This window comes from Myotis myotis, unplaced genomic scaffold (assembly GCF_014108235.1).
Source record: "Myotis myotis isolate mMyoMyo1 unplaced genomic scaffold, mMyoMyo1.p scaffold_m19_p_5, whole genome shotgun sequence".
Lineage (NCBI taxonomy): Eukaryota > Metazoa > Chordata > Mammalia > Chiroptera > Vespertilionidae > Myotis > Myotis myotis.
The window spans coordinates 77,393,251-77,412,505 of NW_023416357.1; the positions used below are offsets into that span (position 1 = coordinate 77,393,251).

Consider the following 19,255-nt stretch of genomic DNA (forward strand, 5'->3'; position numbering starts at 1 on the left):
TTTTTATAATACCCTTGCCCTTGTATTTTGTTCAAACCTCTGTTACCAAGGAAATGATTAAGAATCTTACATGGGGGTTTCAAATCAAAATCATTACATTGATCAAAGGTGGTGTCTTTTTAACAGTGCTTATCTCATGAACTCATTTTAAAACAGATTTCAGAGAATCCTAACCAAGATTTCAGATTACCACATTAAATTGATGAAAACTGTGGCTATTGAGAAAATAAGAAAATAGGTCTCTTAATATAACCTATGCACCATTTATTTCTTTCACATATTCTGTCACATCTGAGCATTACTTTATTCTAATAAATTAATTTTTAAATATGTTTTTATTGTCTAAAGTTTTACATATGTCTCCTTTTTCCCCAATTGACCCCTCCCCCACCCCCACCCCCCCCAGCCATTCCCACAGTGGGCAAGCCCCCACTGCCCCAGTGTCTGTCCATTGGTTATGCTAATATGTATGCATACAGGTCCTTTGGTTGCTCTCTAAACCGCCCCCCCCCCGCCTGCCATTTGTCTCTGGATCTATTCTTACTCATCAAATTATGTTGATTATATCCCACATATGAGTGAGATCATGTGATATTTATCTTTCTCTGACTGGCTTATTTCGCTTAGCATAATGCTCTCCAGTTCCATCCATGCTGTTGCAAATGGTAAAAGTTCCTTCTTTTTTTATAGCGGCATAATATTCCATTGTGTAGATGTTTTTTGTTTTTGTTTTTTTTTTTGTTTTTTTTTTATTGCTTAAAGTATTACAAAGGGTATTACATATGTGTCCATTTTATCCCCCCGCCCTAGACAGTCCCCTAGCCTCCCCTATCCCCCAATGTCTTATGTCCACTGGTTATGCTTATATGCATGCATACAAGTCCTTTAGTTGATCTCTTACCCCCCTACCTCCTGCCCCGCAACCCTCCCCGGCCTTCCTGCTGCAGTTTGACAATCTGTTTGAGGCAGCTCTGCCTCTGTATCTATTATTGTTCAAAAGTTTATAATGGTCTCTATTATCCATGAATGAGTGAGATCATGTGGTATTTTTCCTTCATTGACTGGCTTATTTCACTTAGCATAATGCTCTCCAGTTCCATCCATGACGTTGCAAATGGTAAGAGTTCCTTCCTTTTTAGAGCAGCATAGTATTCCATCGTGTAGATGTACCACAGTTTTCTAATCCATTCATCTACTGATGGGCACTTAGGCTGTTTCCAGATCTTAGCTATGGTGAATTGTGCTGCTATGAACATAGGGGTGCATATATCCTTTCTGATTGGTGTTTCTGATGTCTTGGGATACAGTCCTAGAAGTGGGATTAACTGGGTCAAATGGGAGTTCCATTTTTAACTTTTTGAGGAAACTCCATACTGTTTTCCACAGTGGCTGCACCAGTCTGCATTCTCACCAGCAGTGCAGGAGGGTTCCTTTTTCTCCACATCCTTGACAGCACTTGTTGATTTGTTGATGATAGCCATTCTGACAGGTTGAAATGGTATCTCATTGTTGTTTTGATTTTCATCTCTCGGATGATTAGTGACTTTGAGCATGTTTTCATATGTCTCTTGGCCTTCTGTATTTCCTCTTTTGAAAAGTGTCTATTTAGATCCTTTGCACATTTTTTGATTGGATCGTTTATCTTCCTTTTGTTAAGTTGTATGAGTTCTCTGTAAATTTTGGAGATTAAACCCTTATCGGAAATATCATTGGCAAATATATTCTCCCTGCAGTGAGCTTTCTTGTTGTTTTGTTGATGGTTTCTTTTGCTGTGCAGAAGCTTTTGATTTTGATGTAGTCCCATTTGTTTATTTTCTCCTTAGTCTTTCTTGCCCTAGGAGCTGTGTCTGTAAAGATATTGCTACAACATATGTCTGCTATTTTGCTGCCTATGGAGTCTTGTAGGATTTTATGGTTTCCCGTCTTACATTTAAGTCCTTTAGCCATTTTGAGTTTGTTTTTGTGTATGGTGTAAGTTGGTGGTCTAGTTTTGTTTTTTTTTGCATGTATCTGACCAAATTTCCCAACACCATTTATTGAAAAGACTGTCTTGACTCCATTGTATGCTCTTGCCTCCTTTGTCAAATATTAATTGAGCATAATGACTTGGGTCGATTTCTGGGTTCTCTGTTCTGTTCCATTGGTCTATATGTCTGTTCTTGTGCCAGTACCAGGCAGTTTTGAGAACCGTGGCTTGGTAATATATCTTGATATCTGGTATTGTGATCCCTCCTACTTTGTTCTTCTTTATCAAGATTGCTGTGGCTATTCAGGGTCTTTTTTTTTATTCCAGATGAATTTTTGGAGAGTTTGTTTTAGATCTTTGAAATATGCTGTTGGTATTTTAATGGGGATTGCATTGAATCTGTAGATTGCTTTGGGTAGTATGGACATTTTAATAATGTTGACTCTACCAATCCATGAACATGGTATGTTCTTCCATTTGTTTATGTCTTCCTCTACCTCTTTTTTCAATGTCCTGTAGTTTTCTGAGTACAGGTTTTTTACCTTCTTAGTTAAGTTTATCCCTAGGTATCTTAATTTTTTTGGTGCAATGGTAAATGGGATTTTTTTGTTTTGTTTCTATTTCTGTGAGTTCATTATTGGTGTATAAAAAGGCCATAGATTTCTGGGTATTAATTTTGTATCCTGCTACATTGCTGAATTCATTTATTAGGTCTAGTAGTTTTTTGATGGGGTCTTTGGGGTTTTCTATGTATCTAATAAATTAATTTTTGCCTGACTTACAAGTCTTAATGAGAAGCTATTTAAGTTACACATGACAGCTGAAGTCATCTAGCTAACATTCATTCTTAAATCTATTCTAGATTCTAACACTGAAAGTTTACTATTACATTTTTGTGTTTCCCCATATGTAAGTTCAAATTATGTTTTCACTTGTATAATATTCTGGTAAAATTGTACTGGAATGATACCAGAACCTAAGCTGGGGTCATATTTCCTCATCAGTTACATTCCTTAATGCAATAAGCCAGACACCTCGGGAAGCTCTTACTACCAACCTGGAGAGATGCAGAACATGGGGATGAGAAAGCCATTCTCCCAGGTATAGCAGCAAAAGTAGTCTAATAGTAGACTGATGTGAAGGGCAAGTAGGCTTTTAAATAGTGGATCTGGGTCTAAGTGAGTAAAGTTAAAACCCAGAACATCTATTCTGGCTAAAACGCATGATGATTCAAAACTCAAACCTTCATGGATGCACCTAAGGAATTTACTTGATCTAACTTCTCTAAATGGAAAATGTACCTCCTTTCCTCCCCGTGCCATACTATCTTCCCAATAGGCCTGTCCCAATAGTTTCTTTTACTCCCTTTGGAGCTGCCTGCTGTTCTTACAACCCTCTCTTTTGTGGCTTCCAAGGCTGATACGCAAAAAAAACCCCCTCCTTCAATCAGGTTTCCACTATCTTTTTTTTTTCTCCTCTCTTTTTCTTCCCCTTGGTTAACTTTGCCTTACTGTCTTTTACTTTGCCATTCAGGGAATGACAAAGGAAGATATTTCCCCTTCTATATTCATGGGCTGTTCTTTACTCCCTCCTCCACCCCTCCCCGCCCCCCCTGCTCATGATACATTCTCAGTAAGTCCTCAATAGGACGTGTCTGGATGTCCATATCACAGTGTGGGTACCTTGTGGGTAAAATTATCCACAGCTTAGTGGGGCTTGGGGACAAAAATCTATGTGACTCAATCACTTCTGTTTTATATTCTGTCAGCCCTGACCCTTGGAGTCCCTCTCTTTCTTGCCATTTGCCCTGCTGTCAAATGCAGGTCCAAGTCCAGCTCTCTCTTATAGCGCCTCCACTGCTTGGTGTCCAGTTCTACTCCCCCTGCTTTGGGTCAGAGTTTCCTTGCAGAACCATCTGCCCCTCTGCCGTGGGACTCAGTCCCTTGGGGATTTATGCAAAGCTGACTCTCCTTTCTCTCTGTCTAGACCTCGTCACACCCTCCACCTGCTCTCTGCCAGCTCCACACCTGTGGTGGCTGATCTGCCCAGTCTCCCCACCCAGCTCAGCTTACTCAGCTCACTCCTATCTCTTTCTCCAAGATCCAGAGCTGCAGTGCCCCAGACCACTTCGGGAGTCCATTCTTTGGCATCTTCAATTTGCACAGGTGGCCCCTAGCCCCTGGTTCCCTTTGGAGGTCCTTGTCCCCAGCCCTGGGCAGCCTGGAGAGCATATCCATTTGGCCCTCTGCCTGCTCATCAAGCAGGCAGCCCACACGTCCTACCTGGGAATGCCCCTTCAGGACTGTTTTCCTGACCTGGTTTACAGACACTGGCCTGGATTTGCTTCCAGTCCCATCCCCCAAGGTCATTCTCAGAAGCTTTTAGGAGAAAGGAAGGTCTGTATGTTCAAGTGACGATGCCTGCTCTGAACACCCTGCTATCTATCTGGCCACATTAGGAGGCAAGGGTTGGTTTATCAGTCTTGGCCAGGCTGCTTACCGCCTGACATAATCAGCACATGTGCACTTAAAGACAGGCCTCTGCTCTTGGGCAACATGTTTTAGGTAAAAAAAAAAAAAAAAAAAAAAAAAAAAAAAAGAGGGGGGCAGATAAAGGGATGCTATGGGGCTCACATGAAGTCACACTGCTGAAGACACTGTCTCACTGTACAATGTCCTGTATATGAGGCCACCATGGCTTTGTTTTCAGTCATGGATCCCATATTGGGTCAGTTTCCCCTCTTTGCACTGCTGGAAAGCTTAGTGCCAAACCTGAGGGTTGCCTGGGGATAGAATGAATCTGCATGGATTTTTATAACCTTACTCACCAGTCCATTTTATGTCTTCATCTCTATTTTCCACTTTCCTTTCCTATATACTTCTAATTTACATTTTCTTGCCTGCCATCTTAAACCCTTCCCAAATCAAGGTGGGACATAAATAAACAAACATATCAAATGAGGTAATTTTATGAAAAACTGAAACAGAATCTCTTTTATACAGTTGGTTAAAAGATAAATTTCTGGACAGCAATATCTACTGAACGTTATAATGCACATATTTATGACAAAGAAACATCAATTCCAGGAATGTATCCTACAGACATAGTCACACAAGTGTGCAATAGTTTGATTGCAGCATTGTTTGTAATAGAAAAAAAAGCAAATGTCCAGGAATGGCTAAATACATCATATTGCATGTATACAATGGCACATGTCACAACTGTTCAAAATGAGAGATGAGTTTACATGTTCTAACACCAAGGATGCCTCTAATGTATTAAGTGAAGAAGAAAGAAATTTGTGGTTGGTGCGGGGGAGGAGAGGAGGATATATTTGCTATTTAAACTTCAACCCCGCTACAAATAACATGAATACTAAGGAGAGCTTGCTGCTTGTTGCACGGTATAAACAAAATCATCCTCCTCAGCACAGAAGCTTTCTCATAATTCAAGGCAATATTAAATAACCACAACGAGGAAGCAGAATTGCAGGAGTGTCGGGAGCTACATTCCCTGAATTAGCACAAGCTACAAGATGAGAAGAGAGGTGGAGGGGTGGGGAGGCGGGTAAAGTAGAGGGAAGATGAGGGGGCTAGCCTGTGGAAAAGCTTTGGCAGTTGAGGGTTGTATAATGGGAATTTTGATGTGAAATGCAGTGAATTCTGTTTTCTTTCTGCCTCCCAAAGCCTCAGTAAAACCTACCTTTTTCCCAATACTTTGCAGTTGGATTTGTTTTGGAGGGACCATAATGAAGTGTTGCATCCAACCTAAGGGGCAGAGGTGGCCCAGAGTGATGAGCCCCATCTGAGTCACCAGCAGATAATCAGGTCCCATGTGCAATTGGTTCTGTGTACATTGGGAACTTCAGGTTGACGAGACTAGGAAAAGACCAGAATACAGGGAAAAGCACAATAAACCACAGCAACCCTATGCAAAAGCAATGGTCTGGCTAATATATACAGAAATTAGTTTCCATATCCAGGAAGACAAATCACAATTTTGGGGGGGAGGGGGGAAGAGGTGAAAAGATCACAGGCAAGAAGATAATTCCATAACTTAACATGTGCCAGAGTAGCCACTATTATATACATGACATATATACAATGCTAACTCTAACTACATTAGTTCTTATAGGAATATCTTCTTTATCTAAAAAACATAAAGAGATGTTGTCTTCATTAAAATTCCCCTTACTGCCCACTTCACCTCTGTGCACTTCAGCCCCTCACACAGAACTGCCCTAACATTTCTGTGGGTGGCTCTGGGTCTTCCAGACCCACCTCCTCTACAATCACTGCTTCCACATCCTGTGTGACCAACCCAGTGAGGACCTAATGGAGCAGGCCCCATGGATGGGCATCAGTGGCTCCCAAATCCCCAGGATGTTATGCAACCTATTGTGTGTGTACACTTCTCTGGGAAGGAGGTCATGGCTCTGACTCAAATAGCAGTGGGGTGATCCCCTAAATGCCCAGGACTCAGATTTAGAAGCCTGGTATGAAACAACTAAAAAAAAAAATCTCGTATTTCCAAGGCCTAGCACAAAGTGTGGTGAACAGGTTGTACTTAATAAAAAAAATAGATAAAAGCTTACAATGACTGAGTATTCAGAGTACACCAGACACTGAGGTGTTTATTATTATGATTCTTGTTTTACAGAAGAGAAAAAGGAAGTGCCAAGTGCATATCCTTGTTTGTAAAACTCTAAACTCTTGATGTTAACCACTCTCTATAGTTGTTGTTAAGTGAACAAATGCTAAATGAGGTGGCAGGTGGTGGCTACTAACTTCCACCTGCAGGTAAGAAAACTGGTATCATCATGGGGGGAGGGGAGTTGAGTAAAAAATAAGGTTACCCATCTTCCATTTAAGTGTGCTTTTCCTTATACTTCTCCAACTTTGTTTGAAATAGTCTTTATTCCTTATTAGACATGAAAGTGAAATCCTAAATGGAACTCATTTTACCTGTTCCTGTGTTCAGGACTCTGGCATGTATATGATAATATTGCTCATTAGTAGATCAAATTTCATACCAATAGGGACTGTGTCACCATGACATCTGAAGAAAGCAAAATCTTTCCTTTTCTGAGATCCTTCTCTTGTTAGGAGGGTTGGAGGTGGGGAGGTCCCAAACCCAAATGCCCACAGTGACTAGTAGGTTATGAAAGTGATATGAGTGGGCTAGTGGGAACAGGGGCTGTCAGGACAGGCGCCAAATCCAGCCTGAGGACAGATCTGCCCCTTGCCTCAGTCCATCAGGATCACTTGAGAATGTGGGTCCAGGATGACCAGATCTTAAGAATTGTAAGAGAAACCAGAAACATAGATCTTATGTGGAATTTCCTGAGGTTTAGATGTTGACAACTTATTCAAATACTTTTTAGAAATACAGTACAGGCCAAATGAAACACATCTTCTATGGCTGGGTGGGCCTGTGAGCCATCAGTTTGTAAACTCAGTTTTCATTTGGGGAACATCCAAAATCCTCTTCTGGCACCATCAGGCAGATAAAGGGTAGGGAGGAGAGGTGAAATTAATATTTTCAGTTTTGTTGCTTGTTAGCATCTTCACTGAAAGGTTTGGTGAGGGAAGTGGTTAAATTGTTTTTAGACTATCAGTGGATTTGAAATAAGCTATCCACGACCTGGAACTGAAAATCAAGAGCGGGCAGTAACAGTTGCATGTGCCTTTCTCCCTTAAGCAACTAGTTGACCTTTCTGTGGCACAAAGAATCGTTCTGGTGTGCACTGATACATGACTTCAGCATTCTTTAAGCTGGCTGTTAGCAGGCAGTGCTCTGTGCTGACTCAGCAGAAAAATCCACAACCCACATATCTTCTTGCATTGCACGTGCTTCTGCAGGGCAGCAAACCAGCTCCAGCAGTGAACACACGACTGTTTGCAGAACATCTTCGGATAGTTGCTATCCAGTGAGGAAGAGCTGCTCAGGAGTACAGAACCTCTCCTAATAGGGGAACTCTACCTCGCCGATTACTCTATCAAGGCTGTGCAGAACACTAAATAAATCTGGATTTATTCAGGGATCAGCTACTCTGGCACTCCAGCCTCCAGGGCCCTCAGCCTGCTTCCTGCACAGCACTGCCTCTGAGGCATTGATGGAGGAAGCCATGTGAAATCATAACTTAGACGATGAGACTGAGGCCTTTAAGAACTATAGTTCCCAGTTCAGCTCTAAGAACAGTATTTGGAGAAAACTTCCTCCAGCCTTCTTTTCTTTAAATACATTAGTGAAATGGATGCAGAATATTACTGTTTTGGGGAAATAATGCTAAACAAATGTTCTCTTCAAACTGAAGGTGTTGCATACAAGTTTAGATTGAAGAGAGATCTATGTTTGTGCATGAATAGAATTTTCCTACCTCACCAGCAAATTGAGGATTTTCCAGCCTTTTTTCTTTCAACAACATAAGATACCTAAGCCAACAGTAACAGAGTACTAAAGTATGGACAATACCAAATGTTATGTCTGGAGTGAAGCTGAGTTCTTCATCGGCTGCCAGACAAGCACATCTTAACTTTATAAGGAGAGCACATTCCCTGATTACGATAGTATTTAGCATCTCTAAACTGAAGTATTCCCAAACGTTTTCATGAAACATTTAAGTCCATTTTCAAACAGCACCTTCTAATTTTGTTAATCCTTTCCTTTCAAATTAACTTGATAGACTGTGCCTTTCAAAGTTTCAGGTTATCTCATATTTTTCAATACCCAGTTCCAACGTGTTCTAAGGACAACCCAATGACCACTGTCCAAACATTTGTGTCACTGTCCAAACACCTGTACTTTTCAGGTTTAAAAATGGGGGACCAAGATAAAATTCACATTTTAGTGTAAATCCCAAAGGAAGAATCCGTGTTTCATCTTTCCTTTTCTTTCCCACTTTTTCAATTCCTAAATATATAAGAACCCATATGTTAAACAGGGCCCAAGTAAGAATGGTTCTCACAGGGAACATACAGGCAGTAAATAATCAAGGGCCTTTTCTCTCCTGCAAACAAAAGTGGTTCTTTAAATAGAGAATTTAATTATATGTTAAACCGCTCTTCCAACACCTACTTCACACGTTTTTGTTTCTTGCACTGAAAATTAAGGTAAACTATGAAGGGGAGCTGAAGAAAAAGGTGTGTTTCCTCTGCGTAAGGAGCCAAGCTGCCCACGTATACCCGAGTTAAAGGTTGGATAGAATTCATTTTTGGTTTGGACTTTATTTTCAATTAGCCAAATAATGACAATTTATATTTTGCTCAAATTGAGATATAATTCACGTACCATACAATTCACCTATTTAAGTGAGTTTTAGCATATTCACAGAGCTGGGCAATCAACACTATAATCAATTTAGAACATTTGCATCACCCCCAAAAGAAATGCCATGTCGATTAGCAGTCACTCCCCACTCTTTTCTTCCCCAGCCCCTGGAAACCAGTAATCTACTTTCTTTTTTTTTTTTTTTTTTAATTAAATCTTTATTGTTCAGATTATTACATTTGTTCCTCTTTTTTTTCCCCCATAACTCCCCTCCTCCCAGTTCCCGCCCCACCCTCCGCCCTCACTCCCCACCCACTGTCCTCATCCATAGGTGCACGATTTTTGTCCAGTCTCTTCCCGCATCTCCCACACCCCTTTCCCCCCCAGGAATAGTCAGTCCATTCCCTTTCTATGTCCCTGATTCTATTATAATCAACAGTTCATTCTGTTCATCAGATTATTTATTCACTTGATTCTTAGATTCACTTGTTGATAGATGCATATTTGTTGTTCATAATTTGTATCTTTACCTTTTTCTTCCTCTTCCTCTTCTTAAAGGACACCTTTCAGCATTTCATATAATCCTGGTTTGGTGGTGATGAACTCCTTTAGCTTTTCCTTATCTGTGAAGCTCTTTATCTGACCTTCAATTCTGAATGATAGCTTTGCTGGATAAAGTAATCTTGGTTGTAGGTTCTTGGTATTCATCACTTTGAATATTTCTTGCCACTCCCTTCTGGCCTGCAAAGTTTCTGTTGAGAAACCAGCTGACAGTCGTATGGGTATTCCCTTGTAGGTAACTGAGTTTCTTTCTCTTGCAGTTTTTAAGATTCTCTCTTTATCTTTTGCTCTTGGCATTTTAATTATGATGTGTCTTGGTGTGGTCCTCTTTGGATTCCTTTTGTTTGGGGTTCTCCGCGCTTCTTGGACCTGTAAGTCCATTTCTTTCACCAGGTGGGGGAAGTTTTCTGTCATTATTTCTTCAGATAGGTTTTCAATATCTTGCTCTCTCTCATCTTCTGGCACCCCTATAATTTGGATGTTGGTACGCTTGAAGCTGTCCCAGAGGCTCCTTACACTATCCTCGCATTTTTGGATTCTTTTTTCATTTTGCTTTTCCGGTTGGGTGTTTTTTGCTTCCTCGCATTTCAAATCATTGACTTGATTCTTGCGCTCCTCTGGTCTGCTGTCGGGAGTCTGTATAATATTCGTTATTTCAGTCTGTGTATGCTTAATTTCTAGTTGGTTCCCCAATATAAGATCGAGGGTCTCATTAGTTTTCTTGTAGATCTCATTAAGTTTATCGGCGGCTTCTAAACAGTTCTTGAGAGACCTTAAAACTGTGGTTCTGAACTCTATATCTTCCATTGACAATTTTGTCCTGTTTCTTTGTCTCCGCATTTTGTTATGCTTCCTTGGTGCACCCCCTAGTGGTCTTTGTTCGCAGTCTTATAGTTAAATCTTGATTGTTGTAGCTAATTCCAGGGAGGGTTTGACCTCCAGGCCAAGTGGCTATGAGAATCAGCTGTGTCAGCAGTGAGAGAACTTCTGTCCTCTAGGGAAGTGCTAATCTAGCCTTTGCCTGAGGCTATCCGGCAAATGCCTGTGTGCAGGGCTTGGGCGGGGCGGGTCGCACAGGATCAACAGGGTGGGCTGGAGAGAGCAGTTATGGCGGCTCTCAGTCCTGTCCCCAGGGGCTCTGCCTCTCTGAGTCCCAGCACCCGCTGCAAAGCTCAGAGAGAAAGCTGCACTCGCTCTGACCGAAGCCAGACAGTCCCGCTTCTCCCGTTTGAGTCTGGGTCCCTAAAGACTCGCCCGGATCTGGAGCTCAGAGTCTGCGACTCCCTCCCGATTGAAAACGCCAACCGCGCCCTCCGCCGCCAGCCCGCTCCACGCACTCCGCACCTCCGAATTTGACTTCAGCACTGCGCCTCCTCTGAGTGTCCGTATGCGTTTCTCTTTCCTCCTAGTTGTAGGACTTCCACTCAGCCAGCGTTCCTGTGGTTCTGGGTGATGTCCCTTCCGTTTTTTGGTTTCACTTTTGAAGTAGTTATTCAAAGCAGCAAACTCCGGCGTTAACCTATGCCGCCATCTTGGTTCTCCCCTACTTTCTGTCTCTATGGATTTGCCTATTGTAGACACTCGATCTAAATGGTATCATATAAATGTGGCCTTTTGTCTGTTTTTTTTTTTCCACTTAGCATAATGTTTCCAAGATGTACACACGCACAAGAGTATTATCTGAATGCTCCAAAGGAACCTGGGTGCACTGTTCTTGCTATTTGCTTTCGCACCTTCTTCAGAGAGTCTGCATCACATCTTAATGCATTTGGGAAACTGAGCAAGTCCTATTGTCTCTCATCAGCAGTTTTCACTTGCCAGTGGACATCTCCACAGCAAGTTCTTATAACACCTCAGACTCAGCCTGCACAGTTTCCCTCTCCAAACAAAAGAGCTGGGGGGGAAAAATATTCCTTTTCACGTACTCCTTTTAGTTAAGGATAAAACCCCTACCCACGCTAACTTTAAAACCTAGTCATCTTTACTTCATTAAAGTCTAATTCATCCATCACTGTGCTAGACTCTCCTATGCCCCAGATCTTCTCCTGCCTGCCGGCCTCTGCACCCTCCAGTGACATTCCCTGGCCCAGACCCACATCACAGCCTGCCTGCTCAGCTCTGCCTGCTCAGCTCAGTCACCTCCTGCTCCAGTCTTTCCTGCACTGTGGCTGAGCCCTAAGCTGAATGAACTGCAGGGAACAACTCCATCTGGAGGGCAGGGATGGGGAAAGAAGAGCAGGTGATTTTGCTCGGAGCCATGCTGGGCCCTGGGATGACGGTGAGGCAAGCTATACTCTCAGTGCTAGAGGGGAAACTGAGTGCTTGTCAGCTCTTCCCTAGTGCTCTTCTCTGGGCCCCACCCATAGAGGTTCTGACTTATTCATTTTCAAAGTCACCAGAAGACTCTAATGTGCAGTTCCGGGATCTAAGAGCCTGCCTCAATAGCATGGGGTTAGTAGGACAAGCAAGGACAGAAGACCTGGGTGCCAACCTTGAATACCGAGGATAGCTGTGATACCTGGGACATGTTAACTAACTCTCTCCCCTTGATTTTGTCATATGTAGCCTGGGCTAAGTATACCTTCTTCATGAAAATGCTCTGAGTATTAATTAAATTTGACATGAAGTACAAAGTACCTGGCACAAAGAAGGCCCTGAGAAAGTGGGGGGTTGAGTGGGATACATATGCCTTGTTCTGCGTTGCTTTTGTCACACTGCTAAAACTGGGTGACAACTCAGAACCATTTTGTTTGTTTCCCACAAGGCCTCACATTAGGGTGACTCCTTTGATGCAAGGCAAAATGACTCAGCTGGCTGAGGGCACTGTGGACCTTACAACTCATCCTGACAGGTGCACAGCCAGGTCCCAACATTTTGCGATGCTTTAGTTTCTTACACTGTGGGAAGGAGCGGTGGTGCGTGAAAGCAGTATGGTGTGTGGAGGGACGCTGGATAGAAGGCAGGAAAGCTCAATGTGCTATGTGACAGGAGGAAAATTCCATTGTAACATATGAGTTTAGGTTGTTGTTGACACCCTATTCACATATGCAACTGATCATATTTTTTCTCCTCCCACAGGCCCATTAGATAGATTAAGCTGAGATACCTGGTAGCAGTAGGCTCTGAAATACTTTGCAAAGTCTCACTGATGATTCTTAACTGTAAAAAAGGCTTCTTGTGGAGTCAGCAGTGCATGCCTTCATTATCTTTCTTCTGCAGGAGGAGTGCTAGATTAAGAAACACATGGAGGAATCCGGTATCTGGATGGTGCACATACCCTCTCTCTGTCTGATCAGTGCACCTGGCACATCCCAGAGCCACTGCCTTCCTTAACGAGTGACACATTCCCTTCCCACGGAATCACATCCCTCAAAGGATCAGTAGCATCCTTGTGCCCTGAGGAATCCTGGAACTGTCTTCCCTCCAGGGAAGAGCTGGGGGAAAAAAAGAGGAATAAAGAAAAATTCCACACCAACATTAGAACCTCCCAGATGGCTTCGGTTTCCTAAGAGAGCTACTTATTTTTCAGTAATGAAGGGACAGATGATCCCTTCTGCAAGTGGCCTCGGAATAGGAGGGAAGGGGAGTACAAGAATCTGGCCTCTGAATAGGAGGGAAGGGGTGTACAAGAATCTGGCAGGGCCCTGGTGTCCCAGTCCCTATCTGAGGACAGGAACTAGCCCACTGCCCATGACCAGGCTTTCCTGAGTCATGAGGCCACAGGCTGGTCACTTCTTCAGCTCTGGATTCTGTACTGGAAACAGCAATGCAGCAGCTCAGAACAGACTTTAAGCAGGGATCTAAATATGGCAGGGCTTGAATTCTCTCGTTTGCATATCAGCAAAGGCTATCGGAGGAAGTGTCAGCAGGCTCAGAATGCAGACCTCGTGGCAAGCTAACTTTGGACTGGAATAGCAGTTTACTCAGGGCCCCAAATCCACCCTCACCGCCAACTTGATTTATGATGCTGGGGTCAGTCCACTGGGGCTCATATGGCTGAAGAGCCAGATCCCTCAGCTTACTTTCCAGCTGTGCCCCCTTCACATTGCAGACACTTTCGGGCAGCAAGTCAGAAGGAGCACGGGATGCAAGGGGTTCTCCTAGATGAGGCCCAAACAAAAAGAAAGCACTGGAAGTCTATGTCCTCTTATCTTTTATCTATGCCCAACTTCTTTTACATATTTGAACAGGGTTGGCTATTTTTTTCCCAATACTAAAATTGAAAAATTAGCCAGAAATGTAGAAGACTAAGAGAGAGAGAGACGTTATTAAAGTGAGGCTGAAGCAAGGTAAAACCTGCTCATGAACTAAAGCTGACTGTAATAATAGGACTGGAGGGAGGAGGGAGGTGGGTATTCTAATGTTAATGTGGAATCTGGCAGTTTTAGGGGTTTGGAGGGAAGACAGTGCCAGGATTCCTCAGGGCACAAGGATGCTACTTGTCCTTTGAGGGATGCGATTCCATGGGAAGAGAATGTGTCACTCATTAAGGAAGGCAGTGGCTCTGGGATGTGCCAGGTGCACTGATCAGACAGAGAGAGGGTAGAGAAAAACTTCCGGTGATTCTCTATATTCAGTATAGAAACTCTAGGATAAACCACACCAGAGTAAAGGTGCTTAGAAAATTAGGACAGGAACACCTTCTACGCCAGGACGGGGATGTGAAAAGGAGTAAGGAAAGCCAAGCAGTGGTTAGGTGCAGCCAAGGGCAGCACACAGAGAGAGCGTGCAGGGTAGGTGAAGCCCAGCAGCTCGGGGAAGGTGAACAGAAGAACCAGACAGGAAACAGGCTGCTGCTCAGGGTCTGCAGATCAATGCCAGAGCCCAGACCAGACCTCAAGTGAAAAGTGAAGGTGGTGGAAGCAAAGGGCCTCTGAGAGCCAGTCATGCTTCTTGACATTCCCGGGTCATAGGTCCCTTTTAAGACAACTAGAGAGCCACTCCAGAGAAAATGCATTTGTGTTCACATTATTCCACCTTTCCCTCTGGGGAGTCACAGGTCCCAAAAGCCAAGTCACAGACTCGAGATTAGGAACACAAGACCCAAAGGATGCTCCTCTGCTCTGAAATATGAGAAGTGATAACAGGAAATGTGTACTTAAAGGACTGCTTATTCCTTTAAACCTCTGGCAACCAAAGCGGAATAATATGAGACCTGGCCTGAGACAGTTCTGAATAATATACATCATTTGCAACAAAGATTAGTTAGGCATTTAAAGCTGCCAGTTTGTGCATGAGTCCAGTGGAAAGGCTGGGACCGGGAGGGCAGGAGGGAGGTCTCAGAGGCAGAGCTGTGGGGGGAAAAGAGGAATAAAGAAAAACTGGGAAAAGAGTATTTGGGAAGAAAACTGTCCCCCTATCCACTTCCAGGTAGTGGTGGGAGAAAGTTAATTCAAATAATGATGGGGCCTCACTTTGGGGGACTATTCTTAGCTTTTTGTCATGTATGTTTCATACTAAATTAAGACACACGGTATTTCTTTAAAAAAAAGAAAATAATATATTTGTGACAGTGACTCAGTACTATTTTTATTTTTAACAAGACATCATTACTTTTCATTTACTCCTTTAATTAAACCACAATTTGATTTTTGACAAGATGTGGAGATATGGGAGGGAAAGGACTGCAGCTCTGTTTGCTATTAGTAAATATGTGATAGGTTTAATTTGATGTTTATGTATGGATGAGTTTTTCGTGGTGGTAAGGAGGCTCTGGTTTTGAAAATACACGGTGGTTTCTGATTCGTAAACACACTTTTGCAGGGAGACAGAGCCTGACCTTAGGAGCATTTTTCATGCATGACTCTATTTGGTCCCTGGGTACGGAAGAAGCAAGGACACAGTAGGGTGGATTGACTGTCCAAGGAAACTTAACTTCCTATAAAAGAAACAGATAGTTTAGATCATTAGCCCAACATGCCCTGAGTGTGAGTCCATCGCAAGCATATCTAACAGTACTAGGATTTATAGAAGAGTGCTCATTGTCTAATGTTCCCCAGATGATGTACAGCATATGAAAACATATGCATAATTAATATACAGAATTAGGAGTCAAAAGATCTGGAATCAAGCAGATTCAGAAGCTGTACGGTACATGACCTCGGCAAATGATGTACCACTTCAGACAAAGCCCACGTGTCCTACCAAGTGTTCTAAAAATGCCTGCTTACTTCCCAACCCCACAAGTAGCATCAAATGTGAGCAGTGAATGAAATACCAGAAATTAAAGCATTTGAAATCTCTACAGTAACCTATTAAGTTATTCCATTGTTATACAAAGCTACAGAATTTTTGGAAAATGTAAGCATATTTAAAAAAAATTTTGAGTGCCTACTTTGGACAAAGCACTGTTCTAGGTATTCTGAATTACATAGGTGAATAAGCCCTTGAAAAAGCTTTGTTTATGATTTTAAAAATTAAAATAAGAAAGTTAAAGTTCAGATTGTAAGGCTTAAAATTCATATTTTGAAGATTTTTCAAATACTTCAAAGTCGAATGGACTTATATCCAAGCAAATAGGAGAATAATTTCATTTAGATAGAGAAATAAAATGATTAGTTGAAAAATTCTAAGTAAGTACAATGCAATAGATACTTAAGCATCAACATTGATAAATCTGTCTAGAGTAATACATAAAGCAAATACATTTGAGCTGAATCACGATTCTTTTTTTTTTTTTTTATCTCAATATGAATGCTGACCTCTGTTGACACACCAATGCTTTAGGAGAGGCACCTGCATGAGCAATCAGGTTCTCTGTAACAAATAAACTGTGTTTTCTTCTTGTAGAATATGGTGGAATGAGTACAAGCAATTGTCTCCCTAGAATATAATAAAATGATACTGAAAGAGGGAGGGACATAACAGTGAAAGGAATGAGAAAGGGACATCAGGGGAAGAAGACAGATTTTGACAAAGTTTTGGAGGTCAAGGACAGGATGGCAGAGAACAGAGTAGATGATTAATATTATGTGTCAATGTGGGTAGGCTATGGTGTCCCTTCTTTTGCACAAACACTAGTCTAGATGCTGTGAAGGTATTTTGTAGATGTGATTAACATTTAAGATTTTTGACTTTAAGTAAAAGAGGTTACCCTCCTTAATTTGGGTGGATGGGGGTGGGGGCGTGGTATGTAGGCTCATCTAATCAGTTGAAGGTTTTAAGAGCAAAAACCAAGGTTTACCAGAGAGGAAGATATAGGAGAAAACTTTGGGAAAGTGGGAGGGTGGGCATGAGCTGCCTGGCAATGTACCAGTAAACCAGTAAGACCCAAGGCTCACTGGGCAGCAGCAACAGAGACAGAGATTCTGAAAGAGAATGTAAAAGAGAGAGGTTCATGGGAGTCTGCCTCAGGTGCACTGGGCCTGGGAGTGCCCTTCGTTCTTTTCCTTATCCTCTGCCTTATGTCCACGTACTGTGCCAAACTTACTTGTGGGCAAATTATTGGGGACTCTTTATCTATTAAAATTTTTTAAACTGCCTGGAAATTATACTATATGTAAGACACTGACATTAGGAAAAGCTGGGTAAGGGATATACAGAAACACTCTATTATTTTTGGAACTTTTCTCTAGGTCTGAAATTAGTTAAATTGAACATAATTAAAGCATAGTGATTAATCACAAAAACAATATGTAATTATATATGTGTTTTCCGACGGTCTTAGGCGACCCTTGTGAAAGGTTCATTCGACCCCCAAAGGGGTCGTGACCCACAGGTTGGCGACCCACAGGTTGAGAACTGCTGCTCTAGAGTAAATCCCTCCCCTTAGGCATTTGGAGCCCCCACCCCATCCCCCACAGCCACAGAAACTCCTGACAGGAATCTAGCCCCTTCTCAGTGTTGATCCTAACATGAAACTACCAGGAGACAAGCCCCCCACAGCACCAATGGCCCATGCAGCCTTCCAATTCAGGGACAGCACAGAACAGGAAATCAGACCTACATACACAGCAACAGGGAAAACCCATACCAAGTATTAAGAAAAATCAACTCAGCCCTTTGTTCTTAAATATCGGTGGATAACCAAAGTTCACCTCCCCTCTTTAAAAACAAATTAGAAGCCCTACAAAGAAAAGCCAAGTAATTTAAACATGATAACTGACTCCTAAAGAAACAAATCATTCAGAAAACAAGAAAATTTTAAAAGTGAACTCAACTTTGTTTCCACTGGGATTATTAATATTTTCAACTAACAGAATGGAGAATCAAGATGTACTATATAAACAGATGGAATAATAAATATAGGTTTAAAACTATTATTTTTAAAGTACAAAGATTAGCAATAGGATAATTAAAAGTAACCATCAATTTGGGAAGGGAGAAGGGTAATGGAAGTGAACAAATAGAAAAGGTCAACAGATAATTGACACAATTAAAAAAAAATAGCAATGAAAAGATCAAGCAAGGAATCACCTGAGCATCCATTACCAGAGAGCGGTGTTGTCTTGGGAAGGGGGTGATGGGGGGTGGGAGGAAAGCATGCATGGCATTTGTGTGGTATTTTATTTTTATTTATTTGTGTATCATTTTCACAAAAGCTGAAAAGGAGATAAAGAAAAAAAGTTTCAAAAATATTCTTTCAGAAATGAGATTTTTCTTTTTAAATGTAGGCAACTTCCACTGACATCACCAACAAACTTCACTGAAGAAGAAGAAAACCTATAATAATAGGACTAAAGGGAAACAATTTCAAATTTGGTAGAGGCTCAAGCAGCAAGACAATTTGGAAATTTCTGAATTGTTTCCTTTGTCAGAAAGCAAAGAAAGTTTTTAAAAAACACTTTAGTAACCTCTCCCCATCCCCCATACACTGTGGATCTTGTCAGTATGTGAGTGGCAGTCCACTGTAAATCTCAGTGTAAAAATAGACCACATGCTTCGTGAGCTGGGGCCTTTCCATGGCTGGGGAGTGAGATTTGTGGAGTGTTCCAGTACTATTGTGAGCTAGCAAACTGTAAATTGTAACACACGTGGAGGAAAGGAATGTTTTACTGATAGCACCAGTATGAATATATTAATTACAACACTTAGAGCCCATCAATGATAATTATGAACAGCTTCCTATTATATTATGCTCTGATCCTTAGTGTTTTCTGCAATAATAGCAACTTGCCTTTATAAGAATGAAGTTTAGCAGCATGATGACTTCTATTATTATGTTTTCTTCTCCCTACATTCATTTTTACTGTAATGTTTTCCTTGGCAAATGTATTCCTTGTCCTGATAAAATGTCTAGCTTTGTGAACTTGCCATATGCCTAACAAGCAAGAGTCCCAAAGATATTTCCATGTACTCACTGCCTCTAGGATTTGAAATAGGGTCTGCCAACTGGGTCTTCCTTGGGCCACATGAAATATATGAAGTTGAGCAATTTACTGGAGCTGCAAACACTGGCAGCTTTAGGGAAACAATTTACCAGACAATAAAAGAGAAAGCCATCCTGTGGGTTTAGTGAAT

General features: G+C 41.8%; 1 protein-coding gene across 2 annotated transcripts in view; it reads right to left on the minus strand.

Moving 5' to 3' along the window:
- MARCHF3 (membrane associated ring-CH-type finger 3) overlaps positions 1–19,255 on the minus strand; it is a 138,000-nt gene that overhangs the window by 85,390 nt on the left and 33,355 nt on the right. Inside the window, exons 1-3 of one of the 2 annotated variants that reach the window (XM_036310848.1) lie at positions 15,576–15,648; positions 12,903–13,023; positions 5,669–5,844 (exon numbers count right to left, since the gene is read on the minus strand). The exons of the other annotated variant lie outside the window; for it this stretch is intronic. The gene's annotated coding sequence lies outside the window, so the exon portion shown is untranslated. Of the gene's footprint in view, positions 1–5,668; positions 5,845–12,902; positions 13,024–15,575; positions 15,649–19,255 lie in introns of those variants that run through there. 2 annotated transcript variants of the gene reach the window in all.